This window comes from Empidonax traillii, unplaced genomic scaffold (genome assembly GCF_003031625.1).
Source record: "Empidonax traillii isolate 1590-97213 ecotype Southwest subspecies unplaced genomic scaffold, ASM303162v1 scaffold125:size1524877, whole genome shotgun sequence".
Lineage (NCBI taxonomy): Eukaryota > Metazoa > Chordata > Aves > Passeriformes > Tyrannidae > Empidonax > Empidonax traillii.
This window is the reverse complement of record NW_020955318.1, coordinates 669,683-692,468: the sequence shown is the minus strand read 5'-3', so window position 1 is coordinate 692,468 and position 22,786 is coordinate 669,683. Positions and strand designations below refer to the sequence as shown.

The window sequence follows — 22,786 nt, the reverse complement described above, 5'->3', positions numbered from 1 at the left end:
TATGGAGTGTGGACGAGTGAAGGTAAGAGCAATGGAAAGTTTCCCAGTTTTACAATTTAGTGGTAGCACTGTGAGGCAGTGAATATATGGGGAAAGAGACTGAGGTAATGACAATTCTCAAAACAGCTGTTGTACGATTCAGCTTCACTACTTCAGTTAATTAATCAGCACCTTGCTGGCAACTCTAGGGGAGATACTCGTTAGATACTGGTAGCAAACAGACAATGCTTTCATATCGAGTATGTTCAACAACATCTAATACAGCGATAACTTCCACAAAAGAGGTCAGGGAATATAGAGGCTCGTAAAGGCGCTCACGAAGCACCATTTAATATCCTGGTATATATGAGTGTGCTACATATGCTGCCTACTTTGTTACAGCTCTCTGGCTTAAAACACTGTGGACTAACAACAGCAAACTTTCACATGTTCAGTAGAGGTATTTATCTGAGATGATATTCTTATAGATATGTTTATATAAGTACTGTATATGAGTGCCCACTATTCATTGCTGCATTCGTGTAGGATTTCAGAGGCCTTAAGTTCTAAATTATTCTATTCCCTTTTTTGCTGCAGGATGAAAAAATGGGAAAACTTAAATCCTTTGTGCAAAGCTATCTTGTAGAAAGTGAAAATGCGGTTAAGATAAAAAAACTCAGTTGGGAGAATGCTGAGTCTACATGTTGTCTCTGAGATTTCCCTCTTTCCTCTTTGGCTTAAAAGGAGATACTTTGCATCCTACCTACTACGTTGATAAGAGCATTCATATTTTATGAGGAATAATGCACAGAAACCTTAAACCAATGAAATTACTTATCTACATTTGTAGTATATTTTATATTTTAGTACAGTCCTAAAATTGCCATTTATGAACATTAGCTTGAAGTTCAAGACAAAACTGGCTTAAAAAAATACAACAGCCCTGTTAGGACAAACATTTCCTTCTGCCATGCTGATTTACCGGTAAATTGCAATTCACTGCATAGTAGTTCCTTTTCTGAGACCTCTTCTCTTGCTTTGTTCACTTTTCTGATTTAACCCTCTTGTAGGTTAGGCAGTAAATTGCAATGAAAGTGATGCACTTAAGAGACCGGAATTTATTTGCTGTCAAATGTTCCACACATGCTCAGTTAAATTTTTCAGTTGACTTTATTGATTTATTAAAAATGATAATAGCCTGCATATCACTTCATATGCATAATTTTCAGATAAATCTTCAGTATTACTGGCACACAGTCGTGTCCATTGTGGAAGAGAGTGAATGTGTTTAAATATTTAATGTGGTGGTTGTGGAGTTCAGCACCAGGTGGTTTTATGGGGTTTGGGGTTGTTCTGGGTCCGCCCGATGTTCTGTGGAGCTGCAGGTAGTGGCATAACCTCAGGTGGGACTCTGATGCAGCTGTAGGAGTCATCAGCTCTCTGGAACAGGGCTCAGAGTTGTATTAAGCAATTTATGTGGACAATTTATCCAGTCTGCTGCCATGTACTGATGTAGACAATTATAGCTCCAGCTCTTTAATGAAACGTACATTATGGTAGAAAGAATATCATAGTTTCTATTATACTCAGGGGAACTATAAAGAGAAATGTCCTTTTTTAAATTAGCTTTACGGCACTGAAGCTTTTATGTATTTACATGCAAGTACACTATTAACCCAAACTACTTGTTTTGAACTCTCTCTGTTGTCAGCTCTTGGGAAGTGTCACAGGCTGGTAAAAGAACTTCTTTTGTGCCTACCTTTAAGCACTGCTGGCCTTTCATGTTAATGGGAGCTTGCTAAAACTTCCACTTTGCTGCAGTCATTCAGACGACAGTGAGAACAGGATGCTGTCTTAATCTTCCCTAATCTGTAGCAAAAACCTGAGATAAAAAAGGACTTTTGTCTAATCCGGCCTCTCAGGTATGGTTTACTTTAGATTTGAGCTATAAATATCTTTCTTTTCTTTGTTCTTCTGAGAAGCAAACTGTTGAAAATGGGGCATGGATTCATTCTTCAGATGCCCATTTGGGAAAAAGATAAAGACCCTTTATAATTTGGAAAAGAGAAAAATAAAGAGACAAGGCTTTTGGTGTGTGTCCTTCATTTGGTGAATGCACCCTGTTGTAGAGCTGCCTGTTACCTGGGCAGCTGTGGACATGAGGCACCCAGTGCTGACTGCTGTCGAGCATCAGGAAGGTTCAACCTCTGGTTTCAAGGGTTGAAGACAGGTCCATCTATACCTGAAGGAATTGTCTCCATAAACCTTGGTTTAAATATTTTAGAAATATATTTGTGCATTTGTGCTTAATCATTCTTACTGAGTAAAAATAAAAATCGCACTCTGAAGTGAGGAAATGGAGTGGGAGAGAGACTATGCTTGGAATGAAATAAAATTACAGCTTTGCCTTTGACTTCTGTCAACTCAATATTTCATCTGCATTTGCTCTGTTTATATACTCCACATGTCTCAGATATTCCTAAATCACAGCAGTCTTCAGCAGCAGGCCAATCCAAACAGAAGTGAACTCAACAGATTGTTTTCCTTTGTTGCCTGTAATGATGCCACATGAAATACCTGCTCCACTACAGTCCAGTTTCTTAAGTGCTGTTTCTTGTCTGAGGTCAGAATTTGGAAAGGAGGAGTAGTTAAAAAGTGAATGCCAGAGATATTAATTGGAATGACTTGATATGAGGGGCTGTAAAATTAATGGAGTGTCTGAAGGCTTTCAATTATTCCTGGTTTCTTTTGCAAACTTGGTGGGGGTTGGAATTAGAAATGGATGTAAGGAAATTGCTGCACAGAATTTACATGATATCCCAAACCAGGCTTCAACAAGACTTTTCATAAATCATTATTCCCTCATAGCAGTGCTATCATCATCTCCTTATCTGGATGAGGGGTCTGTTTAAGGTTGTCACTGGGCTAAGAAAAAAGTAAACTTATGTCATCTACCTTGGCATCATCTACCTGCACATCATCTACCACACTCCCCCAAATCATAACAGTACTTGGATGTCCTTGTCCAGTCTGATTCAGTTTTCCTTTCATTTGTTTTGGAAACCTACTGAGAAAGAAACCTCTCCTTTTGATGAAAAAAAAAAGTGTCAGAGCCCTGCAAATAGGTTAATTCTGAAATCTGTAATGTTTTCCATGTACTTACGCAGGGAAAAGGTAAAGGGTGGATTTTATAATCCCTTGAAACCATGTGTGTATATCAGAGATATAAAATGGGAGAGAAAAGGTTGAATTTGGATCTATAGTCATTCAGAGTCAGAGAGTAATGATGACAATGTCATCTGGTAATGAGGGGCTAATGGGGCTAAACTTCATCAATTAAATCCTTTCTCTTTTATAGATTCATAGATTATAATGCCAGAAGGGAATACTGTGATAATCTAGTCTGACCCCGTCTTACAACATATACTATGAAACTTCCCTGAAATAATTCTTGTTTGAACAAGAGCATTTATTTCAGAAATAAAGCATCCAACCTTGATTTAAAATTACCATGGTTGGAAATGCCTGAGAAACCTTGATAAATTGTTGGAATGGTTAATTATGTCTCACTGTTAAAGGGGCCTACCTTCTCTCTCCTCTCAATTTTTCTCTCTTCAGAGGCACCTGGAGAAGTGTGATAACTTTGTGTGCTGTGGATGTGATGGGGTGTTGGTCATTTGGGAGTTTCTCATCTTCAAATCTTTCAAATCTGATTTCCTGTTATGACAAGGTAACCCACCTAGCTGATCAAAGGAAGCCAGTTGATGTAACCTTTTTGGATTTCAGTAAAGCTTTCAATACTGTCTCTCACTGTATCCTTCTGGACAAAATGTCCAGTCCACAGCTGGATAAACACATCATGCAGTGGGTGAGAAGTTGGCTCACGGGTCGAGCGCAGAAGGTAACAGTGAATGAGGAAACATCAGACTGGCCACCTGTCCCTAGTGGGGTTCTGCAGGGCTCCATCTTAGGCCTGTGCTCTTCAACATCTTCAGAAATGACTTGGACACAGGATTGGAAGGGATACTAAGCAAGTTTGCACATGACAGAAAACTGCGAGGAGCTGTTGACTCCCTCAAAGGCAGGGAGGCCCTGCAGAGACACCTCGATCAATTAGAGGACTGGGCAATCACCAACTACATGAAGTTCATCAAGGGAAAGTGCTGGATTCTGCACCTGGGATGGGACAACCCTGGATGTTCATACGGACTGGGAAATGAGAGGCTGGAAAGCAGTTCAGTGGAAAGGGGCCTGGGGGTCCTGGTCGATGGCAAGTTGAATATGAGTCAGCAGTGCCCTGGCAGCCAGGAGGGCTGCAAAGCATCGTCAGCTGGTCGAGGGAAGGGATTGTCCCGCTCTGCTCAGCAGTGGGGTGGCCTCACCTTGAATAATGTGTGCAGTTTTGGGCACCACAATATAAGAAAGATATTAAGCCATTAGAGAGCATCCAAAGGAGGGCAGCAAAGATGGTGAAGGGCCTTGAGGGGAAGCCGTATGAGGTGGGGCTGAGGTCACTTGGTCTGTTCAGCCTGGAGAAGAGGAGACTTAGTGAGACCTCATTGCAGGTACAACTTCCTTATGAGGGAAAGAGGAGGGGCAGGCACTGATCTCTTCTCTGTTGTGACCAGTGACAGGACCCAAGGGAATGGCCTGAAGTGGTGTCAGGGGAGGTTTAGGTTGGATATTAGAGAAAGGTTCTTCACCCAGAGGGTGATGGTAGGACGCTGAAACAGGCTCCCCAGGGAAATGGTTGCAGCATCAAGCCTAATAGAGTTAAAGAGGCATTTGTACAATACTCTCAGGCACATGATGTGATTCCTGGGCCTGTCTTATGCAGGGCCAAGAGTTTGACTTTGATGATCCTTGTGGGTCCCTTTCAACTTAAAATATTTTGTGATTCCGTGATTCAAATAAGCACTTCAAAGCAGTGGGGACATCAACTGTCCCTGCATATCAGGATGTGTTGCTGTCAACTAAGCAACAGCCAGTGAGTTGTTCCTTGCTATGAAGGATACAATTTGCATCCTGGGACTTGCCTGTGCTTTACAGGTTTGCCAGTGATAGTTACAGGGGCAAAATTCTCTTGGAGAATATACTGTTCAGAGTTGCTTTTCTTGACTGTCTTTCTCCTGCCATACTGTCTGTCTCTGCTCTTTGCTTTGAGAACCAGTCTCTTTGCTCTGAGAATCAGTTTTACAATGGGATATAGAGCAGGAATGGAGCAGAGTTCAGAGGGACTAGCCTTTGCAACTGTTTCTAACCTAGGCACTTCTTGTCATTCATCTCCTTGCACTTTCTCCCAGTAGTTTCCCTGCCAAGTGGCATCCTTCTGATGTGTCCTGGGATACAGTAAGCATTCCATAGTAGTTAGCAAGGAACACTGAGAAGAGAAGGAATGAGCAAACTGGCTCTATGGCATGTGCATCTCTGTCCTCAACCCAGCTTTTGCCAGCTGCCTCTTCAGAGGAGGAAGGGATGAGGTGTGTTTCAGGGTCCTGCAGAAAGTGGAGAAGGGCATGTCAGCGTGAGGATGGATGATCAATGGATGTAGCAAAGCTTTGTTCTCCATCATAAGCCTTTCTGCACAGCCCAGCCCATACTTGAGCTGGCCCCAACCCCAGCATGTTGTGGGTATGCAGTGCCCATTTAAGAAGTGCTCATCTAGAAAATGGAATTAGAAAGGTTTTCTGAGAGCCCAGAAGAAAAATTACTTCAGTTAGTAATTAATGGTATTTGTACACACCTAGCACTTTAATATCATGCAGGATTTTGCAGGCACTAGAAAGTCCTGTGCTACTGATTTGGATGTCTTGCAAATGAAGGACATAAAAATAAGAGGAATCACATGTGGGAAATGTGAGATTCTGGAATGGAGAGCCTGGCTTTCCAGACCATGATGCGTATTTCTTACCAGTATTACCTTCCTAGATTTTCATGTGGCTCATTCCAGTGTCTCTCTCCAGGTTCTGCCCATTTTCTGCAAGGAGAAAATCTTTTGTATCGAACAGAGTATTTTTCCTGTAGTTTTGTGAAAAATAGTTGTTACTTTTCCAATTGGGATAACTTGTGAAATCCATTTAATTAGCAGGCCGATAGCATTGTGACTCTACTCTCTGTGGGATTCAGAATCTCCATTTCATGCAATGAGAAACAAAGACCCTCCATTTGATGGCTGGAGATGCTCAGTTCAGTCCCACAAGGACTGACCCATTCAACAACAGTCTGTCATTTCTTTTTTCCTGAGAACAGGAATTCTGAGAGAATAAGATTGCTTCTGGCCAGGAGTTTGGGCAGCCCTTAAAACTGGTCAAACAAGAATATTCAGTTTACATTATAAGTGAAATGTGTTTTTATGCTTCTTCTGTAAGCTGAAAAGCCCTGGGTATCTCAGAAGGAGTTTATGGCCTTTCATCATTTTCATTGATCAGGATCAACATTAATCAGGTAAACTAATCTGAAAACGCCTTTACCTCTCACCATCACAAAGCAAAACTCCTCCAGTCCTGTCTTCCAGCATTTTCATTAGACTTTTTTAGCTGAGAACAGAAAGTAGAGAGCATGAAAAGTGCCAAGCATCCACATCTCTGACGTGAGGCTGCTTCTGCAGCAAACATTTCCCAAAGAGCTTCCCATGTCGGTGGTACCTGCACAGCTCCAAGGAGTTGGTATCACCAGAACACTGGCCTGTGAACCTCCACTGTTCCTGAAATATCTGTTACTGCTCCTCAGCTGGAGCTCTGTCTTCAGAGAGGCCAGCTGGGCTCCTGCTGCTCTGAAAGGGCAGATAAATTGGGTTCTTGAAGGCAGATGGCAGTTTCTTATGGAGAATGTAGTATTCTAGTAATTACTGCAGGAAAATGATGTAACCTAATGTGTATTAGTTCTGCTACTGTAATCTAAAATGTATTAATATTGTGGCAGTACTATTCCGTTTAATGGTTGCATTGATACATATGCTGTGGATATTATGGTACACTTGCATTTATATTGTGTATTTTACCATAATATTTACAATAGTATTACTTACAAAATTATGGACAAAGTTGCCTGATTTCATGGGTGGGTCCTTCCACAAATAGTAGATTTCATGGCTTGTTATAGGTTATTAGGAAAGTCACATGTAGGAATCATTAATATGGCTTAAGTAGTTATCAATACAAATTTTATGAACAATAAAACCAAACAACAGTCTCTCAGCAATAAAGCTATTAGGATACATATTATAACATTTGTATTGAAGTTTCTGACCACTCTTTTTTTTCTAGGTATCAAGTTCAGTCAGTTGAGAGAGCACTCAAATGTTGAAAAATGGTGGGTAGCATACCTTTCATGAGGACCCAGGCATGATTGCACAAGTACTTCTTTCCAACAAAAGTAGACCAAAACATGAAACAAAATAGTCCTTTTAAGTTATGTCCAAAAATACCATTATAAATGCAACCCATGGTTGGTGTGTTGTGCTTCCATATGCTGTAGGTATAGTATGTTGTTACATCTCTCTGCCCAACTCTCAGGGCAATAAAGCAGCCCTAGTCTTCTTAAATATTAGGATCTTTGGCTTGATTTGTCACATGCCTGTAAGTCTCTGATTTGAGTTCTTCATCCATGAAGGGACCCCTTATACAGATTCCTGTGTGTCCTTCCCTGCCAGCAGCCACTCCAGACAGCCGCTGAAGTACTGGTCCAGTCGGCAGTACTTGGAGGCTCCACTTTGCTCACTCTATTTCAGAGGCATAAAATGCACTGCACTGGGAGGCAACAAATCCAATCATAATTCTTACTGCTATTTTCTGATCTCTCAGTTTGTTTTTCTGTTATCTAGAGCTATATTGCATATTTTAGGCCATAACACTGGCAGGATCTGTTTAAAGACAATTAAAATGCAAAATTTAAGGTTGCATGGGAGTATAAATTTATATGATTTACTGTCCAGTTTTTGCCAAGCACTCCACTGTCACCAGCATAACATTTGGTAAATAACTGAATTTAAGGAGTATGCTAGCCACAAGGTGTTATCAACACTATTTTTTTTTCTTTATCTGCTTTGAACAAGCTGTTTCATATATTGGAAATTTTGTTAAAGAACAGAATAGGGCTTACACAAAAGGACTTAGCATTTAACATTTTCACACACTATTGAATTGTTAAACTTCAAAGATTTTTTCTTCTGATTGCTAAGCCTTAATTAAAGCAGATTGCAAACTACTAAGTGTACAATGAAGAGATTTGCAGGAGATATTTGGAATCAGAAAATCTCAGTGATGGTTTAGTTACATTTTCTTCTGACCTCTGAGCACAGAAGTTACCTCAGCTGAGGCTCTGAGAGTAAATCCTGACGGCATTAAAGTCAGTAGCAAATTCACTCAATCTCTGGAAAATAGGCCCTACAATTACAGACTTAAGAAGCTCAATCTACTTACTTTGTCCAAGACAAGGATGTGAGATGATGGGATGATGGTCTACAAGGTATTACCTGGAGACGATACCTTCGATAGCAGATAGCTCCTTAATCGAGGCGAAAAAGGCAAGATGAGATGCCAGGGTTAAAAGATGATCCCAACAAATTCAGAGAAGAAATTTGCCACACTTCCTCAGGAGTCAGATCCCAAGCTTCTATGACAATGTTGCATGGGAGGGGAATTAATTCCCCGCTGGGAGCTTTTAAATCAGATTACAACTTCAGAGCCTTGTTTTCCCCAGGGGGTGGAGGACCCTGCTGGGATCCTGGTGCCAGGACCTGTCGAAAGTCTAAGGACAATCAGAAGTTTTCTCCCAAAGAGTTTTATCAGTTTTGGCCCTGCAACTTCCAGCCCCATCAAGCCTCACCCAGGCAATGCCATCCCCATCAGCTGTGCCACAAACGTGTCACACGTGCTAGTCACAAGAGAAGTGACAGGGAAAAGCAAACTTTAAAAAAATGTGGGTGAGACCAATCAAGGTTTGGGCTAAGCTGCCCAAAGCATGATGGTCCCAAAACCTGCCTGTATTAGGGGCCAGCAGACAGCAGTTACTGGACTTTGGTGAGTGACATCACTTCTGAAAGAAAAAATTAGAATTCCTCCAGAATTAGAATTTCCTCCCCAAAGACTGCTTGGATGGGTGTGGGGATTAATGCTTTCCACCCAGTCCCTCACCACCCTTCCCTCTTAAGAAGAATGTCCCCTGCCCTGTGCCCCATGGGGACATGGGGGGCAGGCTCCCCACACTGTGTCTCCCATGTTACCTGGGATTTGATATGGCTCACCAGGACTGCAGCAGGAATGGGATGAGGGGAAGTTGTCCTGGCATACAACCTCATTTGCAGTAAAAAATGGTTTTCTGTAATGACACACGTTATTATTCAGAAAATAGAGTGGAAGGAGGATTAGGACTCAATCATAATTGTGTGTTTGGTGTTGTGTGTATTGTACACAGAGGATGATGTACCTAAATTACGTATCCCAAAGGCTCCCTGAAAAATACTCTGTGAGAGCCCTCAATAGAAAAAAAAAAACAAACCCAAAACCACTGTATACTAAACCTGCCATTAGAAGACCAATCCTATAAGCACTGTTTTTTCCTTTAAGTAGTTCTGAGGTATTTTATCCAGCCATATTTTCACAGACTTTGGGGTTCTTTACAACGGGCTTAAGATCTGAGATTTTAAGTCAAGAAGTCGTTGTATTTAAAGACTGATGGGCATAGCTTTAAGGAAAACTATTGCAAATACCCTTTTTTCCCCCCTCCTTATCCAAGCTCTATTCATCTCATGTAAATGTTTCAGAAGCAGTTTTACTCTGCCTTAAGGCATTTCAATTAATGCTCAGATACATGCTGGTAAAAGCTTTACCTTATGGTTTTTTACTCTGAATTCCCTAGTATTCAGCAGCAGGTTTAGGACATCAATAGGTAGCAACGACTAACATGAAAAACTGAATTAAATCTTTTTCTCCTGAGAGACTTCACATTTTCCACATTGTTTTAGGAATGCTGTGCTCCCTCCTTACTGTCAGACATAGGTCTTTCTTACAGGGGCTCAGCAGGGTTTCCCACAGGCATATTACCGTGCTTGTAACTTGACAGCAGTCATGGCAAAAATAAAATCTACATTTTAATGACATTGTGATTATCATTAAAATTGGGGACAAGTCCATTCTTAACTTCCTGTGATGCACCAAGGTGTTGTGATAGTATTTGTGATATGCAGTGCTATTTAGAAAGTGATTGTGATACCCTGTGAGTGGAGTTTGCAGCTGACAGCAGTGACTTGACAGATGTAAGATAGTTTAAATAGACTTTTACTTATTGCAGTTTTTCAGTGATGAAATTGTACAATTAGTTGTAAATCCCTGGGATTACTCCCTTCCTTCTCTAAAAGGGAACAAAAAAAAGCTTTTCATGGCCTTTCAGTTTTTTGCTGTTTGTTTTAACACTTAAAAGATCACTTTAAGATGACATGACATGCATTGATAGCTTTCATGTGATATGAAAAGTTGGTTTTATCGGTTCCTTTTAATAAGTTAAGAATAATATTTATCCCATTTACATTTGTGGAGCAAAGTCTGTTCTAGTTGACTGGAGAAGAGGCTTTTTCATGTGCAACACTCTGGAGTTTAAATGATGTGTTTACAGGCAGCAGGAGAATTTTCTCTAATGCTTCTGTAATAGTGCAGTATTACTGTAACAATACCACTGTATATTTCTGAAATAGTGATATTTTCATATAGATTCTTCCAATAATACAAGGTTCAGTCTTCCCCGCAAACCGTCCAATAGATTGATTAACACTTCTGATTGTGGGACAGTGTGAAAAGGCTGATGCTATTTAAAAGCGGATTAAAGAGAAAAACCTGAAGCCCAAGCAAACACAGTGCAGTGATTTTCTGCAATGGCTTCACAGCCTCTCAGTACTCTCCGTTGTCTTTTTTTCTGCTTTCTAGTCTAGTGTGCTACTTCTAGGCTGATATTGATGTTACTGATTTGCATGTGGTTTATTTTATTAGTAGAATAGTAACATACACATATATATGATCTGGAAAGAGAGGAAGAAAAATTCCTCATGAAACCTGTGATAGAGAACGTGATGTGTACCTCAGGAAAATATCTAGATTATATTTTACCCTTGTGATTTAGGCACATAGTGAACCAGTCCTCCTGAAGTAAGTACGTACATTATGAACAAAAGAGAGGTCCATGTAATTTAGGTTCATAATCCCTAATTAATTAGATTCCTAATCCAGATTTCTCTATGTGCAGGCTTTCAAAGGTATGTACTTCTCTTTGTTGATTACAGAGGAAATTTCCACCCTTATCTCCATAAACTTGATGGAGTAAGTTCAGCAATAGTGGTGAAGAAAGCCTGGAAACTGGAGTGACTAGGAGCAATAGGATGACATTTGATTTAAAATATGGAATGTTGCAATTATGCAGAATTGTCTGTATGTATGGACTTATGATGGAAAGGGGAACCTTTTTGGAAGCAGCAGAAAGAAGAAAAAGGGAACATTTCCACGCTCAGATTGCACAAGGCTGTTCACAACCGTCACTTGTACACACTTCAGTTTAGCTACTGCTAGATAATTTTGTTGTGATGCCTATTTTCAGTGGAACTTCTACAACTTAATCGGTGTTCCTTGACCATTGAAAGTTTAAAGGCAGAAAGCTTTCTCAAAAAATGTTTATTCTAGAGGTACTTCAGTTCTGCAGAACAGCAGTGGCTTCAAAACTTATCTTCAAAAGTCTGGTTACTGCCTGCATTCCTGGTTTGTTTGGAATCCAGTTAGCTAATCAAAAAATGTGCAACATTTTCTCTTGACTAAGTTGCAGCAGCTGTATAAATATCAAGCTGTTATTCTGGGTAATCAAACAATTGGAAAGTTGTTTATACTGTGTTATTGTTAATTAATATACATCCAGAAGTACTTTAAATATATATGCAAACATACATTAATCATGTTTTAAAGGCAAATGTGGGAAGAGCAGAGCTTGTAAGAGTAGCCATGTAGATGCAGAAACCATTAATGTTTCCGATATCCTGTGGTGGGAAGAAATATATTAAAAATTGATTTTTGGGTTCTGCCTTTTTCTTGGTAACATTTACAATAAAGGATATAGCAGAAAGTAGCCTTTAAATTGATATTTCAAAGCTTTTTATGTTTGGGATATGTTTTTCGGTATTGTTAATGGGTTTGTATAGCAGAGTAAAAAGGTCAGCTTCTGAATATGACAGTTTTATTCTTCTATTAAAAAAAAAGAGATGAGTTTAGCATTCATTAATTATTTAAATATCAACCAAAATATTTGGCACACTGCTACAGTAAGAGGTATTCTTAAAACAAGGTTCAGAAAAGTGTGCCATCCTTTGAATAACATGAATGCAGTGCAGGAGGATGTACAGCATTAACTCTCTCTCACCTTGTAGCAAGGTGTTGCTTGCTGCTGTATCTGCACACTGCGTGCAGAGAGTGACGAGATGTGTATTTATGGGACTTCCATCGCCACGATTCAATCTTCACCCGTTTACACTTTTATAATCGAAGAGCCTCTCTTCATCCAAGAAGAGTGGACTATAATGCGTTTCATAGCTTCTCCTGGTTAAAAGCCACACTGTATTGAGCAAGCAGCCCTGACAGGTTGTTTTCTTTTAAAAAGGTGCTTTGGAAAATAGCAGTCCTTCCCAGCTTTCAGGTACGTCTGAAACACAACTCCGAGGAACCGCAGCAGTATGGAGTTGCTCTAGACACGGTCTCATTAATCAAATCCTAGCTCTAACACTTTTTTTTTAGTATAACTTTCTCAAATAACATTCATTTTTTGAATAATTTCATAAAACTAGTGTTGTCAGGTGGTAAGATTTACAGTGTTTTGTTCTAATTCAGCAGAACTCTTCAGGGATATGGTTCTGGTTTTTTTTTTCTTTTTTTTTTTGCAAGTATATTTTAAACCTTCAATACAGTCATAATGTTTTGAAGTGCTAATTGCCAAACCTCCTAAAGTGTATAAAGAATGACATTTCATACAGCATCATTGATCATATTTTTAGGGAGTCTGTTGATGGATTAATAAACCATTGTAACCTTCTGTGCAAAAAAAAAAGTTCGTAATAAATGGACTGTAATCTAAAAAGCCTACTGCTAAGTGAATTGAAGTTGCAGCAGTAACTGAAAAACTGAATAATTATAGTATCACGAAGACAAAACCCCCATGTCGAAGTTTACTTTCCCCGTTAAGTCTTTGCAAAGAGGAGGTCAGGAGCATGTTGTCCTTTGGCTGTCCCCACTGTCTGGCTTGCCAGTGAGGCACTCAGGGTGGGTGGCACTGGGTCTGGGCAGTCCATCCCACTTGGAAAGAACCTTTCTACAAATACTTATGGAAATTGTTCTAAAAGATGCCATTCAGTGCACTGTGGCAAAATTTTTAGTGCCTTTTTGATGTTGGCATAGCAGCTGTAATACATGAAAAGTAAAAATTTACATGGTAGGTGAAATAATACATAAAGAGTAATCAGTAATTTAAAATCAGGTACCAAACATAAAGGTGTCATTTAGCGCTGGTTTATATTTTTGCAAACTTTAAGTCTTGTTCCTTGAAGTCTGATCCCCACAAAACCATATGGATTCATTTTAACTATTTAATCATTATGAAAATAATGCATTCTTATTTGCATTTTTATTTAATTAATTTAAGTTAGAGAGCAGGTTAAAAACAGAAGGAGAGAGGATTATGATACGAGTCTTCTACATGAACACTGGGGTCATGTCAACTTTCTTATCAAGCCATAACCTGCTAGGACATTCCTCCCTGTTTTTACCTTCCATCTTGTGTCTTATCTGCCGTGCAAGGGATATTTTTATGAGGGGTTTCTAGCCATTGTTCTCACACAGTATGTACAGGATCTGGTGGGTTGTCTGTGAGATGCCGTATCCCCATATTAAATGCCTCAAACTCCCAGCCTTCTCATGACAGTTCTGCATCTGCTTTATTTTTCACATTTGTTTTTCATGTTTTTAAGAAGCAAAGTTATGCTGTAGAGTGGTATTGCTAATGTAATTCAGTGTCAGCACATGACACAGAATCACAAAAATAACTATCTGGACCCTCTATACACTCACATACATGCGTAGACATGTACATACTCATATTCACGTACATACCTGTGTATAGCAAGGTTTTGCATTCTGGTCCCGCCCTGTGGTACCATCACAGCAGCATACCCACCACATCCACGTCAGTCCTGTTGTGCTGTGAGAAAGAGCCGGACCCAGCTGATCCCACTCTCCTACTACACTGATCTCCATAGCACTGCTGTCCTCTTTGGACTGGCTGGGATGAACACAAGTCAGCAGGATACAGCCTGCGGGTCACATGTCACTGTAGTGACCCAAGGGTCAATGTACAGCGCAACTGCAGATGCAGAGCAGCCCTTTTCAAACTGGGACTTCCCTGTGAAAGGAAGGACATAGAAAAAAACATGAATTTTTAGACCCTTTCTTTTATCGTAATTGATGTTTCCATCTTATTCTTCTGTTCCTCTAAGTTATGACATTGTGTCCAAAACGACATTATGATATTCCCTCAAAATGTCATGGCATGAATGAGTAATTTCTGCTGAGCGAATCCCCAAAGGGACAATTTGAACTCTCTCTGCTCCTGCTATTGAATCCCGTTCAATTAAATGTGGAAATCCACAGTCAGTTAAATGTGGAAGAGGAAAGCTTCATGGGATCTTGCCTGAAAGGCAGTTGTTAGCAGTAGGAAAACATTGAAGTCAGCACTCTTTAGTGGTGTTTCTTTTGTAAGACATACATTAAAAGAGCTGAAATCTCTTGAGATGCTTCTGATAAGCACTGATATTAAATGCCATGGTCGTATCATGCTTCTTTAAAGGTAAGCATTATTAATAGAGCACTGTGTCTTTTCATTGTGCTTCAGCTGTCTTAATTCTTTGGTTCCTCCTGTTTATTTTGCTGACTGCTGTGTTCAACGTACCTATTTTATGAAATTTTTTTGTGTTTTCTTTTTCATTGCTTACTCTAGATCTCTGCTCCATCCGCTGCAGTTCTCTGTGCTGCACTCCAATCACTTCCATGTAAAAGTCTTGCAAGGAGCACAGAAAAGCTTGGTTGAGCACCTTTCTCAAGAAATTAAAATGCTATCAATGGAAGTTATTGGTTCATTGTTCAGCATTTCCACATGCAATCAATAATAGTTCATGTTTCCAAACAAAACTGCAAAATAATAACTGCAATTGTCTCATTTATAGTTGGCTGAAAATCTGTAGTGAATTACATTTCAACTGGAAAATGGAGAGTATTGAAAGAACAGTATACTTGATGGACCATCAGTGCTAGTTGCCAGCTTGTGTTTATCCATGAACTCTTCTTTCATGTATTCTGTTCCTTTAAACCATTCTGTGAAGTCTCTGTATCAAGTAGATAAATGCTGTTATTATAATTTTGATAAATTATAATTTATCAAAACCTTTTGCTGAGAGAAGACTTATATTTCAGTTTTCAAAGGGTAAACCAAAGTGAGGGCCAGTGTTTCAGTTATTCAACGAAACTGTCCTTAACTTCCCATGGTAGCAAATTAAACACTGGTGCTTTACATCGATGGAGCATGCACTTCCTTTCGCCTGAGAGAATGTGTATTGGGAAAGGTTGCCTTTACATTCAATTAAGGCAGAAATATTTCATGCTTACAGGTGGGTATTTTCATCCATGTGGAGTATACCAAGTTATTGAAATGTATGTGAAACACTACTGTGTAGTGAGAATGCAGTTCTGTTCAGCCAAAGAAAAGGGTGCATGAAATTTTAGTATAGACGGTTGGCTTTATCTTTAAGGAACATTAAAATGGACATCAAAAAATATAGTAATGTAGCGAGTTTTTAAAAAAAAAAAAACTAGCGAGGAGAAGCACATGAATTTGTGTGACAACCAATTTCACAGCAAAAACTTTGCAAGAAAAAATTATGTATGTCCAATACTGATAAGACGTTGTGAGTGTACATTTTCAGATGTGGTTCTCTTAGTATTCCACCCATCCACGACAGCACTCCAAGAATAGTAAGCACAGTCACCATCCTTCTCTCCATGAAAGAGGAATATATATAGGGCACGAAACAAAACTTCAGCATACAGAACTGCCACTGCAAAGTTAAGGACCTGACATTGAAAGGAATTTGTAAAAATCCCTTCCCTGGCTCAGCCCGCCACTGACAAGCCCTGTCCTGCTGCGTGCCATTTCCGTTTCCACTGGGTTATATATTCACTGTGTGTTCTTTCAGACCTTAGCGCATGAGCTGGTCAGCAGTGAGTAAAAATGTATCTATTTAAGTCAGCCACTGACACCTCCTCATCTTAAATTAATTTGGTGGACACAGTGTATTTCAATTTTAGCAAAGGTGCTTTTTATCATGGGGCTTTGAGTTCCCTGCCTGAGATGCTGGCAAAGGGCAGCAGAAATACGAGTCAGGCTCATAGTCGGTGACATGAAAGAGAGAAGAGCTCGGGCTCGGACCTGTTCCTGATGGCAGCATGTCCTGAGCAGCTGCAGTGTGTTTCAGCTGAGCTGTAGCCTGGCATTATTCAGGGCTTCTTTCAACAGCACCAGTCTGAGAGAAGTAAGCAAAATATTAGCTCTCTGTGCATTGCTGTCTTTGCCCCTGAACAATCCAGCCTTCTTCTTCCACAAGTTATTTCTCAAATCGTGTAAAGAACCGCCCTTAGTGAAAAGCATTTGCTTGTAGGTAGACAGAGTGATTTTGAGAAGGGTTTCCTGGGTGTTTATTTTAGACGTAGGCTTACTTATGACATTCTCGTGTGACATTCCTGGAGGCTTGATATTTTTGATCTTCACATAGTAATAATGTTCACTGTGGTAGGTAAAACATAGCTATAATAATTACGCCTTACTGATGTTTGATGACAGGATGTTGTTTCTTTTTGTTTCCAAATAAAATCATGAGGAAAGAAAAGAAGAGCGGTACCCTGCTGCCATGCAGGGAAGGAGTGCCTGGCATGACTTGGGCTGGTTGTGGTGAAGAGGCCAGCTCATGGCTGGTGCTGCTTTGCTGAGAATGGATTTGTGTGCTGAATGTGCTGTCAGGAGCCTGCCCAAAAAAACCTAGGAGTCCCCATTTCTGCAGCAGCATCAGGCCGTATATCTCTAAAGCATACAGTATGCAGACAGATGTGGGGATCAGTGACAGCATCATTCTTTTTATGGTCTTCATATGCATAGAAGAAGGCAGGTCAGAAAACTAATTACTTTTTATTTAATGGCTTCTTGATGTTGAGGGCTTATAGGATCGCAGAAGCAAAAAGTGTTAAAATCCCATGGACTGAAACCATCACTTCTTTATGGCCTGCCCTTTCATACCAACCCCATTCAGAGATGTTACATACAACTATATATATTCAGAGCCACTGCTCCCTTCCCCTCACACAAATGGCATTTAATTTTATTGAGATGTAGATAAATGTGCAGGGGGAGAATATTCTGTTTTTTCAGGCCCGCCCTTAATACTATTAAATAATAGTGTAATTAAAGGCTCCAGCAATTTGCCATCTCTTTTCACATAGAATTACTTCAGATGTCTGGCATACACACTCACCCTGTTGTTCAAAGCCATTACAGTCCATACAGTCAATAATCTGCAAATTAAAAATTCAATAAGTAGACGCATTAAAAATTGCCTGGTTCCAATTCAGTCCATACTCCTGATTCAGGCTGCTTAGTGCTGGAAGGCGGTTTCTGAGAAGCAGGAGATGGTGCCACTGTTTCAGGATGCCTCAGGTTATGCCTAACCACGTTGTGGCTGCAGAACAAGGCTGTAGCTGTTATATGAATAGAGAACATAATAAATGGGCATACATGGCAATTCCTCTCTTAAAACCGAGCTATCCAGGTAGCATGGCATGCTGGTAGGATTGGTGTTGATCCATGCATAAATAAAAGGGGAAGCTATGTCTTACAGTGTTAGCAGCAGCCCTGCCAGGTGTACCTAAAGTAGACTTCCCTGCTAAGGCTGCTCCAGCCCAGCCTCCCTCCATCTTGATCGGGAAGGGGTGTGATTGAAAGTCTTCCATTCTGAGAATGGCTCAGTACAGATTATTGAAGGATTCTGGTGTTAAGTCTTCACAGATTCTCATTTGTTTTTGTGTTTGTTTGTTTGAATTTAGCCTTTTGTTACAGGTTTCAGGGTAGAGAGGTAGAGAGGTTGCAAACCATCATGCTTAATGTTCTTGCTTCCAGTTGCTTTGCTGGTGTTTCAAGACCTAGTTTCTAGTAGGAGATTTTTATATGAAAACCCAAACCATCAGTCTTGCAAATGTTGCTTTTCAGTGAGTAGTCCCCACTAGGGAGAGGCCACTGTAGTCCAAAATTTATGTGTTCAAGCATCTCTGAGCTTACCCCGGGTGGGAAGAACCTTCTTACCTTTGCAGTGGTCGGGTTGTTAATGCAGAGCACAGTGAAGGCAGTTTTCCTTTCAAACAAAATACATCACTAGGTACTACCTAAAAAGCTTTAGCTACACCCAGGAGGCCCCATGTTTTGTGCAGTCTTTGGGAGAAGTTCAGTAGGTGTAGGTTACTTGGCCCCTTTTAAAGGACATTTAAAGCTGGCAAAATGATCGCTCCTAAAAAAGCTCTGTTTGTGAATGGCCCTCTGTCTTCTCTAGGGCTCCTGTTCTACCCACCAGAAGTGTTAGTTTCCACAGCTTTATCCATCCCAACCTTTTTCCCTGATGTGAAAGGAGATTCTTCACTGCAGCAATTGTCTCCTTTGAATCCCTGTCAGTCTTTGCTTTTTACGCGAGAGATGCCATCCGACTGCACAGCACGCTTGGGAAGATGTAAAGCCCCAGATGGCTGTGCCCAGCACAGGCTTCACTTGACAGCAAAGGTAAAAAAAAAAAAAACAAACAAAAAACCACTACCAAAGCTACCCGATGACATTAGTTTTAATCATGAATGATCAATGCAAAAATGTTTTAGACCTTTTCCCACACATGATATTAAGGGCAGTTTTATCTTGAATTCTAATTCATTAATGCAGTGTTGCACAAGTGCTTTATATGTCTCTTTTATGTCTGGTGAAACATTTACAGGGAGGGTTTTGGTTTTTTTCTCTCTTCATTGTGGCAAAAGGCAGAAAGACCATGAAATGGGAATTTCTTTCAGGTGCCAGGATGTAAGGGCAAGGCAGTCACAAGCCCAGTGATAGAGGAGGCTGTCGACCTTGTACTTGAAGGGGCAGGGACCCCTGCCAGGTGCAGGAGCAGAGCCCTGTGTGCTTTACCTTGTGTGCTCTGTTGCTGTCCCAGCTGTACAGGGTGATGAGCAGGTTTGGGGATGCCTGAAAAATAAATTACATCAGTCTACTATGCATAATATGCCCTAAAGTGGGAGTAAAATTTTTATTCAGTGTTGAGGAAGGGATAGTAGTGGTGATAAATTTTCATTCTGGTAGGTTTGAGCCTGAGCAAACCTGATCTTTTGGAGGCTAAAAGGAGTTGGATCTGATAAGGATGCGCAACACTACAGCGTGCTGGTGGTCCTGGGTTCCTCTCCCAAGTGCATTTAGCAGAACTTAGCCTGTTTATCCTGATAATTAGAATCTAGTTTTCTATTTAATATTTACTAATAACACCGTGCACTTACAGAGTCTTGTAACCAAGTACTTGACAAACCTTAATGGAATAAGCCTCATAGCACTCTGGGGAGGGAAGTGAATACTATTTTGTTTATCATGCTGAAAGAGTAAGATGATGTAATTGTACCTCCCTGAGTTTATTTATTTCTTGTCTCCCATTATCTGTCTGATAAAAAACACTAACTAGCAAAAAAATCAATTGTTTTAGAAATCCTTCTGGTAGTATAACTATAAGACTAGTAACCAATTTAGACAGAAGCATAGTTATTTTAAATATTTCCAGTAACTCTCTCTAATGAAAGCTATTGCATTTGGATATTCACATGTGGATATTCACTTGTAGGATGTGCAGCTGAATAGTGACGAGGTTTTCTCTACAAAAACTATGATGAGATAGAGTGGGGCACCACGAGCGCACAAAACGATGCTGTGGGGCCAGGTGAGAGGTGCTGCAGCAGATGGGAACAGCCAAGAGAGATCAATTATTGGGTGGAAGATGCAAAGAGCACCAAAATGTCATGCCATGATAAGGATTGGGAGGGTAAGGAGAGTGTATGTTGTTGTATGTGCAGGTTGTATGTGCAGAGGCAATGGAGAGATCTCTATCAGGCACTGCTTGTGAAACCAACTTTAGGAATAGGTGAAAGAATTGCTGAATAAAAGGCAGGAGGCGACTTGTATGGGTGATGTTACTGCTCATGTGAGTTGCTTTTCTCTGTTGTCAGTACATACTGGGCTTTACAAGCTGGAATTACTTACCATACCCTCGAAGTCTATCATCTGCCCGTGCAATTGCTGGAATTAACACTGTGCTTTATGCAAATGAAAAAAAAAGGTACTTCTTGGTTTATATGAAGCTGAGATGGGATTTTATTAGTCCTAATTTAAAGGTAATGCACTAATGGCAGTATTTGTCAGATGGGTTGTGTGAAAGCTAGTAGGAACTGTGGGAAAAGAATCCAGGACAATGATTTGGGCTTGTTTTCACATTCCAGCCCAGAGTGCCTTCTGATACAGCACAACAGCTGAAATGTTTAAGGGAATCACATTTTACTTCTTCTGGCTCAGAACAGCAGCAGCAATTTGGCAAATGGGCCCAACATTCCAATCCTGCTTCATTTTAAATGACCAGGTGTCCACTCACTTTCCTGCCTTGTTTGTTGTCAAAAAGTGGAGCTTCTTGCTCACTGTGGAGTTCATTCTGTGTGACCGTGTGGTGTGTGATACCTCCCCTTCAATCAACATGATGGCATAAGACAGTGAAGGAAGACTTCTTCATATTGCATATTTTCTTCCTGTCAGTCTGCCCAAAAGATACTGCCAGTGTTGGGCCATGAGCTACAGCAGTTTTGGGTTTTGGACATATCCCTGCAATAAACTGGTGAGGTATCTTCTCCTTAGAGCTCCTGAGATTTCTTCATGACCCCTGTGTGTCAAGATGAAAATACCCATAGGCTTGCATTTCAACAGAAATATCTGGTATCTTTTAAAACATATTTTTATATATCTACATATGAATGAAACTATAGTAATAAAACATTACATCAGATTTAAAAAATTATTTTCTCCCTCCCTCCCTCCTTCTTTCCCTTTCCCTTTCCCTTTCCCTTTCCCTTTCCCTTTCCCTTTCCCTTTCCCTTTTCCCTTTTCTTTCTTTCTCTCTTTGGACTCTTATCTACTTCAGATGAGAAAGCCTAACTAAAATGCTGGACTAATTGTTAATTATAGGGATTATCTGTAGACTGCTGCATTCAAGATCTAACTCTGAACTAGAAATGCATGTATATATTCATATGATAGGCATACATCAGTACTTCTAAAAATGCCACTATAGAATTGAAACTAAATCACCATGATATTTTCATTCATTCGTAATAGTATATCTGAAATATTTCTTGAGAATTCTTTAACTCTAGTAAGCATTAGTTCAGAACCTAAAAAAGGCAACCTCAAGGATTTCTGCTTTTTTTTTGGCAGCCCTCTTTATATTATAATAATAATGCTACTAATACTTACAATAATTTTAAGAACAGGAATAGTAACAAATGTTAATCTACGATATGCTTTAAAGTACTTCCCCATGACATTTAAAAATTCTAAGTATAATTTAGTCTGATATTTTTATGCCATCATAAGTAATTTTTATTCATTTTAAACACAATTCTAGTTATATATATCAGCTTTGTTTAGTATACTCTGCAGCTAAGAAAATGTATTTCCATGGTTGTAAGGTGTAAAAAAATTAGCAGTTCTTAATAGAAACATAAATGTTATCTAGTCTTTTTGATACAATTAGCAAGTATCAGCAAAAAATCCTAGCCTTGGATTTGTTTCCCATTCCAGATAATTCATTACAAGCACTGCCTAATAAATTTAGCGGTTTGAAATTGATTTATGCTGAACCTTTGTGGTATTAACGTTCTTGTTTTATAATTACGAGCAAAAAGAGCATAACCTTTTCCTAATATATGGAAAAGAGATATGTGATGTTTCAGAAAAAATCGTATGTCATTGTTTTTACTTTTCTCTCTGTTGTTAGCCATGCTCTCGGTTCTTCAGCTAATGCTGATGCACAGTGACACATAGTGAAAGTACCAAGACTGCAGCAAAACTATGTGCTTCTGTCTCGTTGTTGGGAATACAACACGTAGTCTTTCAGCACACTCCGTAATTACTGAAGGAGCCTACAGATCCTTGCAGGGTTTTGGGGTCTTTATTATACAAAATTAACAAAATCTCTCATACCACCTACTTTTAAATGTTAAACAGTTTTGTCTGTTAAGCAGACAAATAAGTTCTGATTTTAAACTACTCTGAGCAGCATTGGTTACATGTGTTTGTTTCTCAGAACTATTTTCAACATGATAATTCTCATGAAATATGAGGTATATTAAGATAAAAGCAGCTTGTATTTCATTCTACCCGTTAAAGTTACGAAGTAAATGCTGTTCTGGATTGGTCCTGATGCTGAAGTAATGAAGTAATGTCAAATCAAAGATTTTTTTTTTTCCTTCTCTGGATTGGTGGTCTCTCTTACACTTTAAATTCCCATTAATTTAGTTAGAGAGGTTGACACTTAAATCCCCAAACAACCTACGTGCAGCTGCACTGTCTGTTTAAAGGGCAACTCTTCTCCCTGGCCTCATCCAACCTGTGGTCTGCCGAGGTC

General features: G+C 39.8%; 1 protein-coding gene across 2 annotated transcripts in view; it reads left to right on the top strand.

The window, feature by feature from the left end:
* Window positions 1–22,786, top strand: part of PPARGC1A (PPARG coactivator 1 alpha) — a 372,463-nt gene that overhangs the window by 240,973 nt on the left and 108,704 nt on the right. The window lies entirely within an intron of this gene.